Source organism: Schistocerca piceifrons, chromosome 3, assembly GCF_021461385.2.
Source record: "Schistocerca piceifrons isolate TAMUIC-IGC-003096 chromosome 3, iqSchPice1.1, whole genome shotgun sequence".
NCBI lineage: Eukaryota > Metazoa > Arthropoda > Insecta > Orthoptera > Acrididae > Schistocerca > Schistocerca piceifrons.
The window spans coordinates 956,383,045-956,390,554 of NC_060140.1; positions in this window are offsets into that span (position 1 = coordinate 956,383,045).

The window sequence follows — 7,510 nt, forward strand, 5'->3', positions numbered from 1 at the left end:
ATCTCCTATCATCCAAACCTGACAGACGTTCTCCTTCGTTACTTGTAGGTCCTACACTTCTGGAGTCGTGAGCCGTGCTCGGGTAGCTCAGTTGGCGGAGCAATCGGCCGCGAAAGGCAATGTCCCGCGTTCGAATCCCGTTCTGGCACACAGCTTTAACCTGTCAGGAAGTTGCGTATTAGTGCTCAATCCGTTGTAGTAGGAAATTTCATCCTCAAAACAACTATTTACACCTCTGGCTATTTCATTTCGTAATGATGTGGAACGCGTCACTTTAACATAAGTTTTCTTTATACAAATTATTATTATTTTTTTTTTAGTTACTACTTCCTATCTAAGAATTCATCTATTGAGTAGAGGGAGTTGTCATTCAGAAATGGTTTTAATTTGCTTTTAAATGTTGGTTGACTATCTGTCAGACTTTTAATACTATTTGGCAAATGACGAAAGATTTTTGTGGCAGCATAATTCATCCCTTTCTGTGCCAAAGCGAGATTTAATCTAGAATAGTGAAGATCATCCTTTCTTCCAGTGTTGTAGCTATGCACTTCACTGTTATTTTTGAATTGCGACGGTTTATTAATGACATATTTCATATGTGAATATATGTATTGCGAAGGTACTGTGAATATATCGAGTTCCTTAAATAAATGTCTGTAAGGTCATCTTTGCTACACCACGAAGATAACGTGCTACAGGCGCGAAATTTAACCGACAGGAAGTAAATGCTGTGATATGCAAATGATTAGCTTTTCAGAGCATTCACACAAGGTCGGAGCCGGTGGCGACACCTACAACGTGCTGACATGAGGAAAGTTTCCAACCGATTTCTCATACACAAACAGCAGTTCACCGGCGTTGCCTGGTGAAGCGTTGTTGTGACGCCTCGTGTAAGAAGGAGAAATGCGTACCATCACGTTTCCGACTTTGATAAAGTTCGGATTGTAGCCTATCGCGATTGCGGTTTATCGTATCGCGATATTGCTGCTCGCGTTGGTCGAGATCCAATGACTGTTAGAAGAATATGGAATCGGTGGGTTCAGGAGGGTAATACGGAACGCCGTGCTGGATCCCACCGGCCTCGTATCACTAGCAGTCGAGATGACAGGCATCTTATCCGCATGGCTGTAACGGATCGTGCAGCCACGTCTCGATCGCTGAGTCAACAGATGGGGACCTTTGCAAGACAACAACCATCTGCAAGAACACAGTTCGACGACGTTTGCAGCAGCATGGACTATCAGCCCGGAGACCATGGCTGCGGTTAACACTGACGCTGCATCACAGACAGGACCGCCTCCGATGGTGTTTTCAACGACGAAACTTGATGCACGAATGGCAAAAAGTCATTTTTTCGGATGAATCAAGGCTCTGTTTACAGCATCATGATGGTCGCGTCCGTGTTTGGCGACATCGCGGTGAACGCACATTGGAGGATATTACACCATTAAGATAATACATGGGACAGAATACTGGTATATTGATTGTTTGCAGATGGATACGAGCCAGATCTGACGGAACAATTTTATTAAATTAGATGGTTAGGCAGCTCTCTCCAGAAGTAGAATGGGAGGTGCTTGCTACAGTCTCTTGGTTCGCATGTTTGTTTACGCAGAGTACTAGATGACAGACGAAGAAACACAGTTTTCTTCAGGTAATGAGATTGTAAGGCAGCAGTAATTTGGCTCCATAGATGCAATAGTATACCAGTTCGTTTGCATATTTTATTTGATGTGAGATCGCGATTGACGATAGGGGTGATCGGATAATCGACCATTTCTTTGGTTGATACTGGGTAGCCGCACGTACTCTCAGTTTTCTGGAGTGTTGCATACGCGGGAATTAATTTGAGCTGACGCTCACAGCAGGGGGCGGTAGCAGTTACGAGTTCCAGTGAAAACGACGGTCGGCAAAAGGGAGCATAGAAGAGAAGACACGTCGTGTTCGACCGAGAAGGGTGTTTTATTGCTCTGCAGTGAACAGAGAGAGGAAGCAGCAGCTTTATAGCCCTGCGGGCGGTCTTCCCGCAGCTCGGCTGACGACCTGATGCTACGCACACTCCTGCCGCTAGAACGTCAGTGAAAACAGTCGTGTAGTGGGGGGCATTGCTTTTGTATCGGGAACAGAGGTTTGCTGCAGAGAGCGCACACGGGAACACCACGATCCTTGCTGGAAACCGGGATCAACGAGAGATGTACGGGTCTTGCAACGAACTTGTGACGTCGCACTGGTAGGCTTGTCAAACACACTTTAGGAACGCTCGGCTTCGTGAAGGGCCCACGGGATATAAATATTTGATTGAAAAGGTAGCCACCTACTAGAAGTCTTACTTTTGTCGTGAGCAATCGATAACTTGCTTGCTTTTAAACGAGCAGTCAAGAATTATTAAACTCGTCTGAAATAGTTACTCGCTGCTCGCCGGAGACGGTTGCTGGCACTTGTAAGACGTGAAGTGTCATACGTTGAGACGCGCGCTCCACGGCCTGTCTTTCTCGTGGACCTCACTCGAAACGGGCGTAAGCCGTGTACGGGAACTCTTCTGCGGGTGTGGAAAGGGGTCACATTCCTGGGTGGGGGTGGGGGCATTTGTGGAACTTGTCACTGTCAGAAATTGCAAAATGTCGATTTCGCCACTTTGAACGCCCTGAGTCGTTTCTATGTAAGCACAGTGACGGTTTTTTGCTTCTCCGTGGAGTATGAGGCATGGAAGTGGAAATGATAGTATGGCTTTGTTGGCCGGGAGGCCCTATTCGGGGGAGTTCGGCCGCCATGTTGCAAGTCCTTTTTACGTGACGCCAATTCGGCGACTTGCGAGTCAATGAAGATGAAAGACGCACAACATCAAGTCCCCTGCCAGGAATAGAACTCGAGGCCCCTGCGTGGTAGGCAGTAACGCTACCGCTACGTTACGGACGCGGACAGCATGAGGCATACTGAAGCGCTTTTTTTTTATGAACGAATACCTGACTTTCTGTTTCCGGCTACTGAGCAAGCAGAAGTCTCGAGTCGTGTTCTTTATCGTACTAAAGTAGTTTCAGCTCTGGGAGTCTGCGGTCGGTGTATTACGTCCACTGTGTCAAATTCTGGAGGTGGCAGGGGTAAAATACAGGGAGAGCGAAAGGCTATTTACATTTTGTGCAGACACCAGATGGCAGTTATACGAGTCGAGGGGCCTGAAAGGGAAGCAGTGGTTGGGAAGGGAGTGAGACAGGGGTGTAGCCTCTCCCCGATGTTATTCAATCTGTCTATTGAGCAAGCAGTAAAGGAAACAAAAGAAAAATTCGGAGTAGGAATTAAAATCCATGGAGAAGAAATAAAAACTTTGAGGTTCGCCGATGACATTGTAATTCTGTCAGAGACAGTAAAGGACCTGGAAGAGCAGCTGAACGAAATGGACAGTGTCTTGAAAGCAGGATATAACATGAACATCAACAAAAGCAATTCGAGTATAATGGAGTCGAATTAAGTCGGGTGATGCTGAGGGTCTGGAGCCGAGCTGCCGCTACGGTCGCAGGTTCGAATCCTGCCTCGGGCATGGATGTGTGTGATGTCCTTAGGTTAGTTAGGATTAAGTAGTCCTACGTTCTAGACGACTGATGAGCTCAGAAGTTAAGTCGCATAGTGCTCACAGCCATTTGAACCATTTTGATGCTGAGGGAATTACAGTAGGAAATGAGACACTTGAAGCAGTAGATGACTTTTGCTATTTGGGGAGCAAAATAACTGATGATGGTCGCAGTAGCGACAGCTGAGATAACAGACCCCGAGGAAACAGCTGACGCGACCGAGAAAAGTGAAGACGGAGCCGCACCGCCGATAAACGAAGAATACGTTCTAAGCGCAGAGGACAAATTGGAAATCCTAAAACAGATGCACATATCTCCCATAGGAGGCCATCAGGGAATGGGAAGAACATATGCGCGAATAAAGCAGTACTGTACCTGGCCGGGTATGAAAGCCGATATAGAAAAATTCATAAGAATGTGTGAAAGTTGTCAAAAGAATAAGATAACCCAAGCAAAAACGAAGCAACCGATGGAACTAACGCCGACTCCCGAATTCATATTTGAGCGATGTGACATCGATATAGTAGGTCCCTTACCAGTTACCCGAGTTGGCCACAAGTATATTTTGACCTTTCAAGACTCTCTTACGAAGTTTGTAGTAGCTGAACCGATACCTCGACAGGACACGGATACAGTCGCTCGAAAGTTAGTAGAAAACATTATTTTGAAGTTCGGCGTTCCGACCGCCCTATTAAGTGACATGGGGAGTAATTTTATTGGTGATACGATGAGACGAGTCTGCAAATTACTGAGAATAGAGAAGATACAAACAACGGCGTATCATCCGCAGTCGAACGGAGCATTAGAACGTACGCACCGCACGCTAACAGAGATGTTACGACATTACGTGAACCGGGACCAGACGGATTGGGACGAATGGGTATCGTTCGCATGTTTTGTGTACAACACAACACCACACAGTACCACGGGATACACTCCATTCCAGATATTCTTCGGCAGGAAGTGTAATCTGCCTGGGTGGTTACAGAAGAAGCCAGCCAACGTGATCTACAATTATGATGATTACGTGACGGAAATCCGACAGCGACTGCAGTTAGTACACCAAGAGGCCCGTAAGGCAACACAGGAAAGCAAAATCAGGAATAAAAGCGATTACGATAAAACGCAGAACCCGAGAGAATTTAAAAAAGACGATCGCGTATTACTGTATGATGAAATCGTGCGTCGGGGACCCTCAAGGAAGTTAGACAGCCAGTGGCGAGGGCCGTTTACTGTAGTAGATGTACAGGGACCGAACGTGATAATTAGACTGAAAGGAAATAAATGTATAAAAGTGCACGCGAATAGACTGAAGGAATTTTACTAAGCAGGGAAGAATATCTTTTAGTTGTTCGTGGTAGAGGAAGTGAACAGATTACAGGCGATAGCAAAACATGAGAGTGACACGTGCGTTCCTATTACAGATGCCACTGACGAGGGCTTTGTGGATGACAGCGATATTCGGGAGTATATGGCAGATCGGACTCGCAGGACGCGAGGCAAACCCACAAGATGTAAGAGTGCAAAAATTCCAGGAATGTATTACGACAACCAGGGCAGTGTGAAACTATACAGCACAACGTGGAGAGTGGTGACCTATTTCAACCTCAAGGAATTGCATGACAAATTTGAAGAGACGCAGGTGGGGGCCAATAGAGCGATAGCACATTGTATAAGTACGATGAATCAAGCAAAGTTAGATGCCGGAGAATGTGAAAATGTACAACAAACTGTAAAATGGCCGGTGGGAGAGATTTCTAAATCAAAGGACTTGATTGACCAGTTGGCTAGACATGAACGGCCCAGAACAAAAAGGGGGATATTGAACTTTATTGGGGTAACAAGCAAGGTATTGTTTGGTACACTAGATGAGGATGATGCGGAATTCTTTAAAGCTAAGATAGATGTTTTAGAGGAACAGCAAAGGGAATTATTGCGATTGTCCAAGGAACAAGTAACCATTGTGAGGGCATCACTGACGGGAGTGAACCAAACAATTAATGCAGTCACCAGGAATACTAAAATAATTGCGGATGGGATAAGGAAATTGAGTAAACATGTCGAGGATTACGAAAATAGTACCAACAGGAATATACAACACACCCTGATTGTTCTGACTATTACGGAACAACTAATGCAAATCTCTAATATGTTCAATGAGCTCGAAAGGGAATATGATCTATTGATCTCTGCCATAGTTAATGCGCAGAAAGGGCTATTGGAACCACACTTGATTAACCCTGTACAAGTAGTCACGTATCTCGAACTGATAGAGGAGGAATTAAAAGACAAGAAATTTCCCGTTGAACTCACGAAGGACCAAGGATATCTGTTACTTCGTATAATAGATATAGATGTAGTTCTTGCCGGCAATACCTTAAGTTATGTACTAAATATACCTTTAGTAGATAGTAGTGTATACACTTTATATAGAATATGGCCATTACCCGCAGAATATGATGCAGCTAAGAAGTTATTTGCGTATATCGAGCCTGAACGAAACTTTCTACTTACTGACGATGCGAAACGACGGTACGCACTACTGTCTCGTGACCAATTGCAGTGTAAAACGGTTACGGCGAGAAATCAAATTTGTAAACAACGGTTCGTTCCGATGTCGACCTATGATCACGAGCGATGTGAAGCTCGAATGCTACAGCCTGTAAGGGAAATTCCGAAAGATTGCAATCAAAAGTATGTCATACTGAATGAAAGTATCTGGACGCAGATACAGGACAATGAGTGGCTGTATGTCGCTCCCAAGGATGAAGGACTGACAATATTATGTAACGGATTACCCCCAAATGACCTTATTGTAAGGGGTACCGGAAAGTTAACCTTTACGAGTCAGTGTAAAGGATACGGTGCGCAGGTCATGTTACAAGCTGACCATATAATTAGTACTTATGTAAGTAAGAATGATATAGTACCTATGCTAAACTTAAATATAGATTGCTGTATCATAGACGAAACAAAGCAAGAGGTCACACGTATACCTATAGATTTACCCTTAGAACATATTGTTAGACACTTAGATGACCTCAAGGTAGCCAGTCACAAAGTGGATGAACTGCAGAGTGAAATAGAATATCAGCAGCGAACCACCTTTAGTGGATGGTCTAAGAGCGTATATTCCGTACGGGGGTATACGGGTTCAGTAGTGTTAGTTGTCTTAATTATATCATGTTGTTTATGCATCTATTGTAAGTGTTGCCGTATGTGTGGCAAAAGATTGTGTGAAATCGGAGGACATTGTTGCGCTAAAGTGTGTGTGACAAATACAGTGGTAGCGGATGGCCGCTGGGAACGAAGTGTTCGGTACACCCGTGCCCGACAAACCGAGCACTGTGAAGCGGCAGCAGAAGGTGGAGAGTATGAATTAAGTTGTACACGTCGCACTCCTCTCTCCGATAGGGTACAATGGAGAGAACAGAGTCAAACGCCACAACTCTCAGAGCCCCGTGCCAGAGCAATGGAGCTGTTAACCTCCAAGACAGACAGGAGATAACACAATTGTATGTTTATTGATAATCTTACCCTCCTGATGTGTCCTAAATTGATGACAAATCAGATCTTTTGTATGTGTATAAAACTCAAATGTGTACTTATGTCTGTAACTATTCTGTATGCTCTTGGTAAAAATTTGCAGCATTTTTTGAATATGTGACATGAATTTTGGTTGTTCTATGCACATTATGGACGGCACTCAACTGTATCTTATAACTTCTTGTGTTTTTTTTGTTTGTGCCATGTATTCTTATGTTTATAAGGTCAAGTCTTGATGACAATAAAGACTGGTAAGATTTACTGGCACCGCGAGTAGAAAACGAAAATTTTGTAATCTCGAGGGACCGAGCTTACAAAATTTTCCCCTGGGGAAGGGGAGGTGTCGCGAATAGTAGAAGATAGAATTAAAATCATGTAGGCTGTAGGCTGGAAAATTA